Source organism: Siphateles boraxobius, unplaced genomic scaffold (genome assembly GCF_051911475.1).
Source record: "Siphateles boraxobius isolate OS27281-9 unplaced genomic scaffold, OSU_SipBor_1 12, whole genome shotgun sequence".
NCBI lineage: Eukaryota > Metazoa > Chordata > Actinopteri > Cypriniformes > Leuciscidae > Siphateles > Siphateles boraxobius.
In genome coordinates this window covers 2,360,001-2,378,287 of record NW_027508722.1, presented here as the reverse complement: position 1 = coordinate 2,378,287, position 18,287 = coordinate 2,360,001, and the positions used below count along the sequence as shown (strand labels likewise).

General features: G+C 39.2%; 1 protein-coding gene across 4 annotated transcripts in view; it reads left to right on the top strand.

Annotated features, from left to right (window-relative positions):
* The window catches only part of lars2 (leucyl-tRNA synthetase 2, mitochondrial), a 138,096-nt gene that overhangs the window by 25,155 nt on the left and 94,654 nt on the right, over positions 1 to 18,287 (top strand). The window lies entirely within an intron of this gene.

Below are 18,287 nucleotides of genomic sequence, written 5' to 3'. Positions count from 1 at the left end.
CCCTTTAAAGTCCTCTTGGAAACTAATTAACAGTAACATATAGCGGTAATATCTTGGTATAAATAGCAGTTCTGCTACGCAAATATATCTAATGCAATGTAAACAGTAAGCTTCTACTGGTTTGAACTGTAATCCTATTGAAACCAGTAGTGAAATGAGTCTTGTGAAGAACTATGGCGGCAAATCAATGCCAAAAAGAACCGAGTGCACGACTGATGCTGGCGCGCGCGGTAAATGACTTTCACGAGAGGATAACAGATCTACACGCCTGGAAACGGGAACTCGCAATCTCATTCAAACCCTGCGCGTGTTCATAAATGCTTCATTACAGTCTGTAAATATCTCTTAACAACACAATGCAATACCTAGTAAGACTTTCTGTTAATAAAGTATCTGGTTAGAATATATTCTATATTAACAATGCATTAAATCACATTACACATTAATAAACCACAATAAATAAAACAAATAAGTGATGTCTCAAGTGAATTACAAGTCATTGGACAGGCTTCCAATCACAACTGACTTCCGGAAAAGGGGAAGTAACCAATGACATTTGAGGCTATTAACCCTCTGGGGTCGGCGGTATCGTGCTCTCCGTGGGCGTGGCACATTAACGCGTAATGAGGTATAATGAGCTGGAAAGAAAAATACTGACATCTCTCTCTTTTCATACAGATTACATAAACTGAGAATATTTGTTTTTTAATATAAATTACTTCATTTAAAAGAAGATAATTTCAGCTTCATGAAGAGAAATCTCTCGTATCTCTGTGACAAGTATTGACAGAGTTACAGTTCATTTTTCGGACGCGTTTCAGAATGGACGAGAGAAGGTAAAACGCGCATCATGTTTATTTTTCTTTATTTCACGAAAAGCACAACACTTTGTTTTTATTGTGAGTACCCACAAAAAAATAGACACTTAACAGGATGTAATGATGTACAGCACTTATATGTAAGATCAAAATCAACAGAGTAATTTGAGTCTCTTTAGCACTGATAAGGAAAAAAGTGAGCTGGTATCGCCTCTTTGTTTACTACAGTTATACACCGCGTGTCTGTGCCCTTCATTCACTCTCGCATCTACATTAGTAAAAATGTTATTAAATTTACATGAACCCATCCAAACTATATTGCTATAGCCTACTAAGATGAGTAAAAATAGACTGAAATATGTTGAAATAAAATGTCTGTATAAGCAACAAGCTGCTAATTCACATGTATATACTAATATATCATACACAATGTTACAGACTAAATATGAATGTTTAGACAAGATTTTGTGATTAGTTTTGAATAGATTATAAAGTTTTGACTGTAAAAAAAGACTACTGCCACATTAAATAGGTAAGCTTTTTTTCACCAATTTCTGCTCATGTTAAATATACTATATGATGTTTTGTCAAAAATAAAGTAGGTATATTGGATTATCAACTAAGATGTTATTATAGTGTTTGTTCCAATATTCAAACTAATGAATCCTTACCCTTTTTAATACGTATGATAAAATGTATACTTTTTACAAAGAAAGAATACACTTGAAATATTGTTAAAATTGTAATTGTTGTTGTAATTGTAACCTATTTGTAATTGGTTACAATTTCTAATTGTAAAATATGTATATATAGATAATTTCTTTTGTCCTTGCGTTCTTTGGGACCCTGTGACAAAGGCTGTGTGAAAGGCTAATTAATATGCAGCTCATTATGTATGTGGCACATTATCCGGCCTTTGTCTTCTCAGGTGTGAACACGCCTCCACGCATATTGCCTTTCCAAACAAAAGGTGTCTTATAAAATTTAAATCAATGTATTGTTTTGTGTAAATGATTAGGCAGGATGACTTTCAGATCATTTTGAAGCAAAAACTCTAGGCAACAACAGTCATTAGTCAAAAGTCTTGTGGACACATATTTAGTATGTGTTTTGTAGCCTTATTTCAGACACTTTAAGTTTTAGTTTTTTCAATAACCATGCATAAACAATATTCTCTCAAAAATACAAACATGTACATACATGTTGCTCACATATTACGTTAGCCCCGTTTGTGCTATATAGAGTGAATTTACACCTTTGCCATTAACATGTTTATAAATAACTGAAAAAAGCACAAATGTCAGAGCATGTCAGAACACCTCCAGGACCCAGAAAACCCCTCAGACCCCTGAGGGTTAAAACAGTAAGTCCCGCCCCTCGACTGCCAAAAATAAAAGTGTTTGAGCGAGCAAAATCAGCAGGCGAGAGCAGATCAAGCGCGAGAGCGAAATGGTTTGAATGAGCTCGCGAGTTCCCGTTGCCAGCATCAGTTGTGCACTCGGTTCTTTTTGTCATTGATTTATCGCCATAAAGAACTGTATTTGCTTGTGTTTCTGTTTATGTCATGTATTCCAAATCGCTCTCTAATGTTTTAGGAAGCAGTCGAGATCAAGGCGGCTCACTAAATTTAGGAACTTAAGGTCCGTGCCTACCAAGCCCGAAATTTTCGTGTGCATTTTTTTGTATTCGTCATTCGGTGGCTCTGAATTGACAAAACACTAATCAAAATGCTTGCTACGGATGCGAAAAACACAGAAAAAGGAACCCGATCCGAATTTTTTTATGATGGACGAAGGTTTCGGGGGAGTGTGTTAGCGTGATTGAGACAACGTGAGTGTAGGGTCTGGACCAATCAGACCCACACTAATTATTCATATTCACTATATTTAATGAATATAAAGGTCTATGAAACTCTCCCCCAAAACTAACCTCACAAATGAAGTTACTTTGTCAGCCGGGTGTCCGGTTACAGAACACTTTAAGACTGATAACAGACTTTACGACCTCAAAGGAATGTGGCCACATGCGCCACATGCTTAAGAGAGAGAGACCATCTTTAATTAAATAAACTTTGCGGTGTTACTCTGATCTATGAAGGAACATGCCTCACAGAAACTGTGATGATTTACTGTCTCGTGTACTATTAGGTATAACAACATGGTATGTTTGATTGGGGTGTATGTGGTTGAACAACCACCCAACGGTCAATATAACCTCACCTGTATCATGCTTCCTAGCAAATTAATCCTCATTTAATGACACACACTTTGATGTACATCACCGTCTCTTAGAATGCAATGTGAATTTGTTATGTCTATTTGAGCTTGAATGAACAGTCTAAGCATGCTGTGGACAAAGACCATAAATCAACTAAGAGCCGCTTCCCCTCTCGGACATGTCACCTTACTCATAGGTCCATTCAAACCTTAGGGGTTGGTTCTTTTCTCAGGGTATATCAGAGGCAGGCAACAGTGACCGCCCTCTCTTAGTTTTTTCATCCAGCCGCAACACTGTTCTGGTGAGACTGGGGAGCCCCCTCCCCCTCCACGGGGGCCCCAGGGCCCAGCAGGCCTCGATTCCAACCAGATCCGGCCTCATGGAAAAGAGAGAAGACTCTTTCACAAAGAACCAAGGACAATCTCAGGAGTTTTGGAACAAAGACTCCAACCAACAAAGACTCCAACCAACAACGACTCCAATCACCCATCCTTCCGACTTCCTCACTTCTCCTGGGTGCTCGGCGTGGCCTCAACAGAGTCCCAGGCCTTCACCAAACCAGTCATGCGTTACTGGAGAAAGAGAACGCTCAAGCAACTTCCACTTGACACTGCCGGAACCATCAACGACTCCAATTTTCAACAACTTCAAGAATTGTTCCCATTACAAATGCAAGTATTCAATTTAATGAAATGTGAAAATGAAATTCTGATGGTTCCCTTATAGACCCTCTTCCGGTTTCCAATTTCATCCTATCACTAACCTATTTATGTATTCATGTGTGTACTGTACAGGCGAAGAAATAATTATTCTTCGGTGGCCATGGAAGATACCCTTTATTAGAATAAATTAATAATCAAAATAGTTCGTTGGAAGAACTGATTAATTGATTGTAATATTAATTCAGCCACATCAAGTTAATCCAATTAACTGACCCAAATATTTATAATTAATAATAACAAGATATTATTGATTATTAATATTTCCAAAAAGCTGAGTTCCTTACATGAGGTTGAATTTATTTTTTAACGTGTAAAAATTTCTGACCAGAATTTTGGACTCGGTGTTTAAAGACCTTTAGTGTGTCTGTCTAGGGGTGTGCGATTATTGGGGGGGAAAAAATGTTTCCCATTATTTTTCTGGGACTTTGACTGGTTTAGGAATGCGGTGAACAGCTGACTTCTGAAGCTTGTCATATTCTTCATGTTCTGTGCGGTGGTTTGTACACAGCTGCAACAGAAATTAAGTTTTCCACTACAATGCAGTTTCTGTCACTTTAAAGTTAAACTGATTTTTACATTTTGTTTTACCTTTGTTTCTAACCTTGTTAGATGTATGCATCATATTTTGTCAAATTGTTACATTTAATGAATAAATTAAATTAGAATAAGACGACTATTACTAATCAAATTAAATCGGTATCACCAAAATCCATCTTAGCTTGAGGTGTAACAATAAATCGTAATATATCGCAAAAATGCATCATATGTATCGTGGATAGTGACAGTATTGTGTATATTCACCCAAAATAAAAATTTCTGTGTGAGATAAAAATTCAAGTTTACAGAGTTTTAGTGTCAGTACTACATGAAACTACTATATATAATGTTGAATATCATGTATACTAATGCAATGGGGGAATATGTGTGGGTCCTGATAATGCCAAAAGTTTATGTTACCAGTAAAAAGTGGCCTACATTATTTTAAATACAGTATATCTAGTCAGTGACAGAGTGCAAACATGTTCATCTGAATTCTGTATTTTCAGCTTCAGAATCATGAATATTTTTATTCTGGTGTCTCCATTGTCCTGTTCATTGGGTTTCAACACCAAGTCCAAGCCTATTCATTTACACACACAATGTAATACCACATTAAGCATTTTAATCAACAGTACATATTTTGTTAACCTTTTATCATATGTCTTGGAGTATCGGAGTAATATCAATTCAGGATCGTGATATGTATCAAATCGTGAAATGATGAGATCGTGACACCCTTAATCTTTGCACTGTGGCACAGAAGCAGCATCTGAAGTGGCATTTATATGTATTTATTGTTTAAGGCAGCTAAGAGGTGGCTTGAATCCATTTACCATTGCATAAACTCGAACCGCTAGTAGGTCGCGACATATCACTGTCTTAATGAGTTGAGTCATTGAATCATTCATTAAACTGATTCGTTCAAAATGCACATTCATTCGCAATGAAGCACCGCTATGTGTTGCTTGGGGCACAAAACATTTCTGCTGTTGAACTTTTCATTGTCAAATCAAAGCAAAAGCAGAAAGTATTGACAATGTTGTGTCTAAAATGTAACTCACAATAGTTAAGTTTACATGGACACCTTTTGTTTCAATCGTTATTAATTAATTCCGATTGTTGAGCTGAACATAGTGTTTACATGAACTATAAATGAAGTGATTGGGTTGTAATGAACGTTTATATGTCACAAGGAAGTGATTTTTATGACATGCGCACTGCGCAAATATACAGTTTCCCGCTTTTTGCGCATAGTATTCTCCTATATTGCTTCTTTTCTTTGATTTCGGGTCCTAATTAGGAGACGGCGATCACATGAACCGCTGTGCCGTGCTGGGCAGGAAACTCAAGCAGGAAAAACACCTCTTCCTTCTCGTGCCCAAAACAAGGCATTTGTGGATGAGAGTTCGAAACAAGAACTGATGGGACAGATGAAGTGTTTGAGTGTTTTTGTCTAAAAGAATTTTAGACAGTCATCTATGACACTTCTTTCAAAAACAACAACAACAGCTCGTTCCTCGTGTCATACGCATAGACTTTAAAAAAATATGGACTCAGTGTCCGTGACGTCACCCCGTAGTGTTTCTGAAGAGCATTTTTGAAGCCCAAAGTGAGCGGAGCCGGCGTCACCATCTTGGTTGCGGGGCAATCCCGCTTGGTCCCGCTTGGTGCGGGGCAATCCCGCCAATTTCCGCTTGGTCATATATAATTACGACATTGCACATGTGCCTACTATCAAATGGATTAGAAAAGGTTTAAACCACCCCTTTCAATCCGATTGAAATTTTAATCAGATTTGGCCAATTCATTCCGATTGAAGTGGTTTTACATGTGACTTTTTTCCGATTGTGCTTGTAATGCGATTACAATCGGATTATTAGAGTCCAAGTAAACGCAGCTGCTGTTTATTATAAAATCAATATCCTCTGCTCGATCTCTCTCCATGTTTGTCTATGTCTTCCTCTCTCTATCTCTAGATCATGGTCACTTAATCTGTATTTGGAGAGGATGTCTTTCTTTAAAATGTTTAATAAATAGATACAGGGTTCGTACAAGGTGCTTAAAGTGCTTGAAGTACTTGAATTTGACTTTTTGAAATTTAAGTCCTGGAAAACCCTTGAAAACAGCCATATTTTTGAAGAGGTACTTAAAAAGTGCTTGAATTATTAAAAATAGGGATGCACCGATACCGAGCTCATGTAAAAATACTCCGATACCAACAACCGATAGGCCTCCCAGGCAGCGTGTGTATAGTAACACACAGCTGTGGTGCGCGCGCTGATCAGAGGAAACCGCGCAGTGGATTGAGCGCGCAGCGGCACAGACGCGCGAGCTGGTCGAGCGCATTCCTTTAAACAGAAGGAAGGAAATTCAAGTTTTGAAGGAAATCAGTGGAAGGTTTGTAGTTCAGTCGGACGTCAATGGCAAAGACAATAAAACGAGGCATGTAGCTTTTTATTAACGTTAACTGATGAGAGAGAGAGAGAGAGAGAGCGCAGTTCTGTTGAATGCTCTTGATTGCTCTTGATTGCTGATCGTTCACTCAGCACCTATTATTTGGATGAAAACTAAATCATATATGTAAGTAAAGTAAAACATGAACTGTTACCTGATTTATGTATAACGAGTGATTCCCTACATTATTACTGGACGTTTGCAGTCAAGAAGTTCCATGCACGCAAACATAAGCGCGCGCCCCGCAAACCGGCGTCTCCGCGCGCGAATACTGAACGTCTTGCGCTTGTACGGACGAATTCTCACAAAATTATGTAAAAACGCCCATCTTGGCGAGTATCCTAGTAAACAAAGTCAATTATATCTCAAGTGAAGTAGCCATGTTCAAATGCGTCCGTGCGTTCGGTCTTAAAGGGGCAGTTTAACAAACCCACTGCTCTTTAAATGTTAATTAAACAATGGACAACTAAATGACTCACTGCTCTTGACTAAATAGGCTACCCTTTTCAACTTTACAAAAAGATCCATCTATATTTAATTTATCCAGTAATGAATATGCAATTTTTTCACATTTTATTACTTTATTCAAATTTCTGTACCTGTTCGATCTACCCGAAAAACTCTAAAAACACTGTTTATTTCATTTGTAGCCTTTCTTAATTCTATCGTATTTATTTGTAAGTTGATTATTCGTTCTTATATTGTTGCTGACTGCTTACCTTTAATAATGTTTTAAATTCGCATTAATTAGGCAGGAAGTTTTTGTTGAAGTATCAAAATTGGAATAAATAATTGATATTTCACTGACCCAATCCTCAGCACTGACCCTTCTGGAGCTGCTCTAGTCTAAATATGTGCTGTGCTATTCAATGAAAGATACAATATGATAGAGCAATAGAATGTACAGTAACTGAAGCTCATACAATGTATTTTAGCAGGCTTAATTAAGCATGAATATAATTGAAAGAAATATATGTTTGATGAACAAATGAAGCTAACTAATATGATTTATATTCTCTTGGTTTATCTACTAATACAATTACAATTACAAATGCAGTGAAAATTCAGGGATCGGTTACGGTATCGGTATCTCGTTCTGCAAAAAGTGGTATCGGTACATCCCTAATTCAAAATATTGTGGTGTTTTTTTGTTGAAAAAATAAAATTTTCAGGCTAAATCAACACTGCAGCCCATCTGAGATATAGAGCTATTTCTCATGATATTAATATATAAAGCATGATATTAAGTATATAATACAACTTTCCTTCTTCAGGTCAATCATATATATTGGAATATATAATGGAAAAAAATTCAGTTTCAATATCCTTTCAATGGTTAAGGGGATTTTCCATGCCTGACAGCGCTGGTCAATGGATTGACCTCTATGAAGTGGAACATCAGATACCATGTTTAATTTGAGTAAAATAATAAAGATATTGTTTGATAAGTGCCGATTGAAGTCCTTGAAATCCAAAAAAGTAGTGCTTGAAAAGTCCTTGAAAGTCCTGGAATTTCATTTCACAGAGTCTGTACGAACCCTGTAGATAACTGGCCAATTTAGTGGTTCTATTGAGGGTTGAGTAGCATTGGAGTTTATTTTGGAGTTCAAAATGTACTTTTAGTGATTGATCATGAGTGTCTTTTAGATGTGTGTGTATTTCTTTAACAATAGTTTTGGGGCTGTAGCTGTGATCAGCGGGGGGTGTAGTCTGATGGAGGAGGTGAAGAGCGAGTGTGTGTAGAGGAGGAGCTTCTGCTGAGCTTTCATTGGCGAGGAGGGCTTTATATTGAACTGACTCTGGATCAGACTGATGGAGGTGATGCCAGAACTGAACACATCTCTTCTGGATCTCGATGTTCAGCGGGTACAAGCCTAGCTCAGCCCTGCAGGCTCTCACACACACACACACACACACACACACACACACACACACACACACACACACACACACTCACACTCACACTCACACTCACACTCACACTCACACACACACACTAGCTCAGCCCTGCAGGCTCACACACACACACACTAGCTCAGCCCTGCAGGCAGCAGTGGATGTGTTTCTATGAACCCCTAAAATATTTTTGCAATTTCCAATTGTAATTTTTCTACTGGTGTTTTATCCCAATTTTTTAAATTTAGTACTGGTCCCCAAATTTCACATCCATATAAAAGAATTGGTTTTATTATTGAATTATATAATTTTATCCAGGTTTTAATGGGTAATTTTAAGTGGCCACATCGTGATTTTATAGCATTTATAGCCCTACGAGCCTTTTCACTGAGTGTTTTGACAGCCAGACCGAAGCGTCCCGAAGCGCTAATGTCGATGCCCGGATAGCTATAGCTAGTGCTGTGCTGCAGGACCTGGCCTTTATACAGGAACTGGTGTTTGTGTCCCTGAGATCTGTTCTTCTTCTGGAACACCATGACTCTGGTTTTGTCCAGATTGACGGTCAGGGCCCAGTCGTGACAGTACTTTTCCAGCAGGGACAGGCTCTGCTGAAGGCCCTCAGGTGTGCGGGACAGCAGGACCAGATCATCCGCGTACAGCAGACATCTGACCTCTGACCCCTGACCCTTGACCTGTGTGTGCTGTAGAGTGAGGCCGGGGACAGTAGAGCTCTCCAGCGCTGATGCCAGATCATTGATGTAGATGTTGAATAAAGTCGGGCTCAGACTGCAGCCCTGCCTCACTCCACGGCCCTGCTGGAAGAACACACACACACACACACTCACTCCACGGCCCTGCTGGAAGAACGCGCTTCTGTGGTTCCTGATTTTCACCGCACTTTTACTCTTGCTGTACAGAGATTTGATAATATCAAACGTTTTTCCGCCAATGCCAATTTGTAGGATTTTGTATAGTAGACCATCATGCCAAATTGAGTCGAATGCTTTTTTAAAGTCTACAAAACATGCAAATATTTTCCTTTGTTTGTCCTTGATGTTTTTGTTGATGAGAGTGTGTAGAGAATAGATGTGGTCGGATATGCGGTGTTTTGGTAGAAAGCCAATCTGTGCTTTATTTAAAATGGTGTGTGATGAGATGTGTGAGACAATGCGTGCGTTTATGATCCTGCAGAACAGTTTTCCTAAAGCACTGCCCACACTGATGCCGCGATAACTATTAGGGTCGAATCGATCTCCTTTCTTGAATATGGGGGTGATGAGTCCTTCAGACCAGATCTCAGGGACGCTTCCGGACCAGAACACCAGATTAAATAATCTAGCTAGAGTTTTAATCATGCTGGGACTGCTGAGTTTAAGCATTTCATAACTAATGTGATCTTGTCCACATGCTTTCTTTAATTTAATATTTTTAATGTGTTCTAATATTTCAGATATTGTTATAGATTTATCTAATGGATTTTGATCATTTTTAAAGGTTGGTTAAGGTCCGCTGGTGCAATGTTTCGATACAAATTTTCAAAGTAAGATTTCCAAATTGTGCCATTCTGGAGTGACATCTCTAATTTGGGTTTTTCTAGTTTTTTATAAAGATTCCAGAAAGTGTTATGATCTACCGAATTATCAATTTCATCAATTTTGGATTTAAAATATTTTTCTCTTTTGTTCCACAAAAGTCTTTTATAATTTTGCAGACAGTCTCAGGGCTCGACATTAAGGCTTGTCCGCTTGTCCGGGACAAGTGGATTTTTTGTAGGACAAGTAGAAGAGAAAATTAGTTGTCCGACCGGACAAGTTAAATTTCAAACAAAATAAAATGCCATGTTACTTCACGTTATGTGCCACTCGTTACGTCTATTTTACAGATTTAATTTTACAGATTTGAAACGAAGACATGTCCTGAATGTGAATGGCCTGTGAATGTCCTGAATGTGACTCGCAGAAAGACGCGCACCAGTATGATGCGCATGCACAGACCGCGCGCCAGAATACAGTTCTCTTTCGCGCTTGAACGAACATCAACACACACAATTAAGCCAAAATGTCATTTGTCGAGTATCTTCATAACACAAGAGCAGTCTTATGATGGACATAAAGAGTTGTGTCTCGTGAGAGAATGAAGCGCGTGTGAGATCCGCGTCTCTGTCCACAGCGGCTGCTCTTAAAGGGCCAGCTACCAATAAAGTGTTCTGTCAGTAAAGTTAATGAAAGAACAAAGGGAACAGAGAAAATTACTCACTGCTCTTGACTAAAGAACTTGTGTAGCTTTAATAAGGAGTAGTCTATATATAATTTATAATTTATGCTGCGCAGACTGTTTGATAACTTTATTCAATTTCTGTATATGTCCTACCTGTTAGACAGTTCATTTTTATCCAAACATCAATGGCTTATTGATCATTATAGGTGTTATCAATCATTTAGTTGTTATTGCTAATTTCAGAATTATCACTAATCTGTGTGTGCATTTGGTTTAGAACCAAACAAGTTGACTCATGAAACCATTTGTTTATTATATCGCAATCGCATATCACAACCGCAATATTGATCTCAATAATAGGAATATGACATTGTCCCCAAATCGTGCAGCCCTAGATAAAATTATAAATCTTTACCCGGACAAGTGACTTTTGTGCATGGACAAGTGAAACATAAATTTACTTGTCCGAAGGACAAGTGCCTCAAAAAGTTAATGTCAAGCCCTGAGTCTGAATAAGAAAGCCGTAATGCCTGGCTGGACGGGTCTTTGTGCTTTTTGTTAGAGAGTCTCCTCAGCTCTTTTCTGAGACCTGCACATTCATCATCGAACCACACATCCTTTCTTATTCTCTGTTGATCTGTTTTATGTTTGCTTTGCGGTTTAATGTTAGATAGAGTCATCAATGTTTTGAATATGTAATTTAAGTTTTTTGTTGCTAAATTTATTCCATTAATATCTAAAGTGAAATCAGTGGACATAAATTCATCCAGCATTTTTAATATAGTAGGACTGTTCATATTTTCTTTGAATTGATCCGAGTTGGATTGATTCCATTTGAGTTTGGGTTTCAAAGGAAACAGTTTTTCAGAATCAAGTGGAGAAGTTTTAGTTATATCACATGAGGGTTTCAGATAAAGCACAGTTTGGCAGTGTTCGGAGATCGGGAGCTGAGGTCTGACTGTGAAGGCATTAATAAAGCTCTGGTCAATATCTGTTATTGAATAATCAACCACACTGGTTCCTAATCTGGAGCAGTAAGTGAATCTACCTAAAGTATCTCCACGAGTCCTGCCATTGATGATGTAGAGACCTAAACCTTTACAGAGTTTTAACATTTGTTTTCCATTAATATTCACTGAGTTATCATAGCTGTTTCTTGGTGTGATATTTGATGAGGAATGAAACGTGGTGTAATTGAGGATCTGGTCATTATCTACAATATTTACATAATCAATTTCTCGCCCTGTTCTGGCGTTTAAGTCTCCGCAGACGAGGACATTTCCTCTGGACTGAAAGTGTAAGATGTCAGCCTGTAATGTTGGAAAGCTGTCCTCTTCGTAATAGGGGGAGTCATGAGGGGGAATATAGACGGCACAGAGGTAAAGACTGGACTGTGAAATGATGGATTTCATTTCAAGCCAAATACTAGAAGATTTTCCACTTTTAGCACAATTAATTGAATGTTTTAAATCGTCTTTGTGCCATATAAGTATTCCACCTGAGTCTCGGCCACATTTTATTTTAGAAATTTTTGATGAAGGAACTATAATTTCCTTGTATCCTATTGGACACTGTAAAGTCTCATTACTACGACACCACGTCTCATGGAAGATACAGATGTCCATATCAGTTACACTGCTGAGTAAGTCTTGGTCTGCAGTCTTATTACCAAGCGTAGAAGAGTGCAGACCTTGTATATTCCAACAACTGATTTTAAAAGATTTCATGGGTTCTTCTATAATGTGTGTGTGTGTATATGTGTGTGTGTGTGTTATGCAGGTTATGTCCTCAGTCTGGAGCAGATGATGTTCAGCAGATGTCTTATCTGGTTGAGTTCAGCGGCTGCAGGGTTCTGGGGTTGTTGAGTGGCCGCTGCGTAGCTCCTGTGTCGTGATGGAGGGCCGGGGGCCGGTCTGGGCTCTGCTGGAGGACGAGGGCTTCTCGCTGTTGTGTAGCTCTTGTGATGTGATGGAGGGCCGGGGGCCGGTCTGGGCTCTGCTGGAGGACGAGGGCTTCTCGCTGTTGTGTAGCTCTTGTGTTGTGATGGAGGACGAGGGCTTCTTGGTGGCTGAGAGCTTCTCTTGTTATCGAAGTTTCTGTTTCTTGCTGTGTTTCCAAGGGCTGTGCTTTTCAGCACTCTGGCGAAGACTTTCACTCCTTGCTTGTTGAGATGTACGTGGTCATACATATGATGAGGCCGTACGTCTTTGTGATGGGCGAGATGAACATTGGGAATAAGTGCACAGCTTCTGGAGAGTTCCACATTATTCCCGTGGATCACGTGGAACGGCACGTCGGTGCGTGGCAGCAGTGTGGACAGAGTTATTCTAGCCTCTGGGAAACGCTGTGTGGCTCTGATCGCCATCTCTCTCATCACAGGAGCCACACGGCCCTTCATGGCCCTTAAATCATTTGTCCCTTTGTGAATTATTATGTGCTTGTAGTTTTCGTGTTTACTCTCAGACAGGATCTGAAAAGCACTTCTTGTGTTTGGACACCAGATTTTCTTGGCTCTCATGTTTGGTAATAGGAGTTTCTCACTAACATATTTCCCGTTGGAGTCAGTCAGGATAAGAGCGTGTGTCTCTCCCGGGTCCTGTGCAGCGGAGCTGTGGATCTGGGATGCTGGATCAGTCGAGCAGTGAGGCTCTTCCACTGGTAGCTGTTCAGGTCGAGGATTCTCCATGAGCATCTCTGGACGGATCAAGGGTTTAGCAGAAGACTCTGTAGGTGCTGAAACAGAACTGAGTCTTTCTTTTAGGTCAGTGATGAGTTCATCTTTGGTGCGAAGAACTGACTTCAAGGCAGAGAGCTCCTCCTGCATTTCTTTTCTAACGTCTGTTAGTTGTCTTCCTAAAGTGGATTTTACTTCCCTCAGTTCATCTTTAGTTTGCTGAAGTTCTGTTAACATTTCTTCTCGTTGTCTCTGCAGATATTCAACTTCTTGTTTTAAGTTCTTTATGTCGATTGTTGCTTGTTCCATGTTGATGTCTTTCAGGTGGGACAGTATTAACTCTTTTATCTCCACTACTTCTACTTCCAGAAGTGAAAAATTGTCTTTCATTCTTGACATTGGAGATGGGATCGCAGTTGCTGAAGTCACTGTCATCTTTTGGACTGCTCTTCCAGGGGAGGCATCAATGTTCATATTTTTGTCAGCTTCATCAGACAGGGCCAGTGTTTTTATTAGTTTAAAATCCTCAATAAAGACCTTGAGAGCAGACTCTGATCCTTGGACCATAACAGTGCCATTTTGATACAAGTTCAGTGTCAAAAATCTAGTTTCATAATTTTTTTCAGCATCTTCAAATGCTAAGATCTGTCTGCCTTTACAGATGGCTCTTTTCTTGGTGAAGGTGAGATGTTGACAGAAGGCAGTGTGCCACAAAGGGCTGTGTTCGGTGTAAAAGAGCAGGTTGTTCATGGCACTGTGGTCCTGTAGTTCAGCGAACAGTGTGTCAGGGCTCTCCTTCATCTGCTTGTGTCTGAGCATCAGCCTGGAGTGCTCAGAGCTCTTCTGAGGGTAGATGAAGGGGCGGGGCCAAGATGATGCGCTGGCCATCATTGATTTGGAATGTAAACAATCAACTGAAATAACTGCCACTGTTTTGATTTGTTTTGTTTTTCATTTCTCAGTGAATATATAAAATAGGCAAAAATGAATAAATAAGCCAAAAATGGGAAAAATATGACTTTCACTGATCTCTTTACAATTCCAGTTGTGTCCAAAATGTTCAAAAATGTTTTTCAGTGCTGTTCTTTTAAACAGAAATCAGGCAAAAGTCCAAAGAGAGATAAATAGCACTGTCTATTTAAAATATATTTACCTCTCTTTTCCTGCAAGTTTTCTTATAGTTGTTGTTGTTTGTTGCTTGATGTTATCCTTTCCAACATGAATATCCTCTTCTGCAGAGGGTTATCCTGTGATCAGCTTCTCTTGAACTTTTCCTCAGATTCAGGTGTGACAGTGTAAAAAAAAAAAAAAAAAAATTAACTGTCCAGATTCAACAAAATCTTTGTTTAGATGTTGTCTAGATGTTGTTGTATGTTGAATCCTCTATTTTCTTTAGCTTTGTTGGCAAATAAATCTTATTTTTCTTGCAATTTATCTGGAGCTCAACTCAAGTGTGACCATCTCTCATGGAATTCTCTCTCTCTCTCTCTCTCTCTCTCTCTCTCTCTCTCTCTCTCTCTCTCTCTCTCTCGAGTGCATGCTGGGAGTTTGTGGACGGAGCGTGAGTGTGTGTTGGAGTGAGCTCTACGGTTTGAGTGAGTTTTCTATCTTTTTTCTATCTCTTGTGGCTTTTGTTGTTAGGTAAAGAGGAAAGTTTGTAGTGTTTGTGAGGAGCGTCGTCGGTCAGTGTGTACTGATCGCCATGGCGGCGTCTCAGCACGCGAGTTTAGAAAGTTTAACGCGGCGGCACGGTGTTAAGGTTGTACCCGCGGAGCGTTGTTCAGTTGAGGATTGCGTCCTCGCTGTTGCTGCTGTGGTTGGTCATGAGTGCATTCTTTCTGCGTCAAGAATGAATAGCGCAATAGTGTTGTTTTTGAACAATGTTGACAAAGTCAATCAAGTTGTAGAGACCGGGATTGTGGTGAATGAGTCACTTACTCCAGTCATGCCTTTAGTACAACCAGCGAAAAGAGTAGTATTGTCAAATGTCCCACCGTTTATTAAAAACGAAGTGATTGAAAGGGAATTGTCCAGACACGGAAAGTTTGTGTCAAAAATTAAGAAAATCTCACTCGGTTGCAAATCACCACAGTTGAAGCACGTTGTATCATTTAGGAGGCAGGTGCATATGATCCTAAATAACCAGAATGAGGAGCTTAATTTAGCCATGAAGTTTAAGATTGAGGATTTTAATTATGTTATTTTTGCTACCTCAGATGCGATGAAGTGTTTTGGTTGTGGACAAGAGGGTCACGTGATACGCGTGTGCCCTGAGAAGAACGCAGATCAGAATGACAACACAGCCGAAACGCTTAATACAGATCATGCACAAACGAGTGATACAGTATCTTGTGTTGAAAAAAATGGAATTGACGATCGTGAAAGTAATAAAAATGAGAGTGTGGCAATAAACGAAAATGTGCATGAAGCTGGTGTTTCTGAGGTCAGTGAGCAGGCCATATTAGAGCATGGTGTGGATGTTGACATGACAGATGATCAGAGTTTTTTTAAAACACCGACATTAAAAAGGAAAACTAGGACCAAAGGAAAAGAAAAAAGGGCTAGTAAAAAAGCTAATGGGATGGCTGGTGATGATGCAAGGGAGGGGGACTCGGAGTCGAGTAATGTTGGGGAGTCTGCAGAGAATAGTGAATGTGAATCTTCAGACTCTGTGAGCTCAGCTTCACTGAGGCGATCTGTCCGCAGCGCTTACACATCGGACAAAATTAAAACGTTTCTTCAGACAACGAAGGGCATGAAAGGTGTAAATGTAGAGGATTACTTCCCAGATCGTGAGATGTTTATAGATTCAATCATGGCTTTAAGGAAGGAGGGTGGAGCTTTCACTGAGCAAGAAGTCTTTAGGCTGAAGAAAATTGTCCAGAAGTTAAAACTAAATTTATTGAATGATGAATTTGAATCAATCTAGCTTTTCTTTTTTTGTGAAGTGTTTGTTATTGGTGTGCTCATATTACCTTTTTATGAGTAGAATAAGATTGGGCACATTTAATTTGAATGGTGCACGAGACAGCAAGAAAAGAGCAATGCTTTATGAACTGACTAGACAAAAGAAAATTGATGTAATGCTGGTCCAGGAAACTCATAGTGATGTTTTTAATGAAAATGAATGGCTAATGGAATGGGATGGGTCGATTATTTTAAGCCATAAAAATCACTGTAGTGGTGGCTTAGCTGTACTTTTTAAGAAAAACTTTAAACCAATTTCATATGAGGTAGAACATGTTGTTGAGGGACATCTATTGAAAATAACAGCAAAATTTGAAAAAATGTTTTTAGTTTTTATAAATGTGTATGCTCCTGTTATTGGTCCTGAAAGGGTTGTTCTTTTTGATAAATTAAGTAATATTTTGTCAAACTGTAAAGAGGAAGAGTTCATATTTGTTGGAGGGGATTTTAACTGTACAGCAAATGATGGAATGGATAGGAATCATAGAGAGCCACATCTAGCTTCTCAACATGCTATAAGAAAGCTTATAGAAGAACATGATTTGTGTGATATATGGAGAACTCTATATAAAGAACAAAGGCAGTACACATGGGCGCACACAAGAGAAAATTATATTTCTATGGCTAGATTGGATAGGTTCTATTGTTTTAAGTACCAGTTTAATGTTATTAAGAAATGTGAGATTTTGCCTTGTGGGTTTTCTGATCACAGTCTAGTAATCTGTAGTGTTTTCATCACTAATATAAAGCCTAAGAGTGCCTATTGGCACTTTAATACTTCTTTGCTACAAGACAATTTTTTTAAGGATGTCTTTATTTATTTTTGGAAACAGTTCAGTTCCAGGAAAAAAGATTTTTCATCCCTACAACAATGGTGGGATCATGGGAAAAAAGAAATACAGCAACTGTGTCGTCAGTACACTCTCAACGTATCCAAGGACATTTCCCAATCAATGAAAACCTTAGAGATTGAAATAGTGGAACTTCAGAATTTGGTAGAGTCCACAGGAAATCGAGGACATATTGAGCTCCTCAAAGTAAAAAAAAGGACTCTGGATAACCTGTTAGGCATCAGAGCACAGGGAGCTTTGATCCGCTCACGTTTTCAGAGTGCGGTAGAGATGGATGGCCCAACTAAATTCTTCTTCGGTTTGGAGAAAAAGAATGGTCAAAGCAGACTTATACATTCTTTATACTCATTGGAGGGTATAGAAGTGGTGGAGCCTAAGGAAATCAGAAAAAGAGCTGTATTATTTTATTCTGAGCTTTATAAAAGTGAACATACAGAGGAAGATGAGCTGGCCAGCTCTTTTTATATGGGTTTGCCTAAAGTTCCAGATGAGACCAATTCTTGGCTTGAGAGGCCGCTTTCAGCATCTGAACTGCATGTTGCTCTGCGGAGCATGGATTGCGGTAAGGCCCCGGGAATTGATGGTCTACCTGTCGAGTTTTATAAAACGTTTTGGTCAGTGTTGGGGGGTGATTTGCTGGCTGTGCTCAATGATAGTCTGGCCCGAGGTTTGCTACCTTTGAGCTGCAGGAGGGCAGTCATTACCCTGTTACCCAAAAAAGGTGATTTAAAAGAAATAAAGAACTGGCGCCCTGTTTCACTTTTATGCTCTGATTTAAAGCTCTTTTCTAAAGCTTTGGCCATTAGATTGAGGGAGGTAGTTGGGCAGGTTATTCATCGTGATCAAACTTACTGTGTGCCTAACAGGTCTATTTTTGATAATGTTTATTTAATTCGGGATATTTTGGACGTCTCTAGGCTATTGGACATAG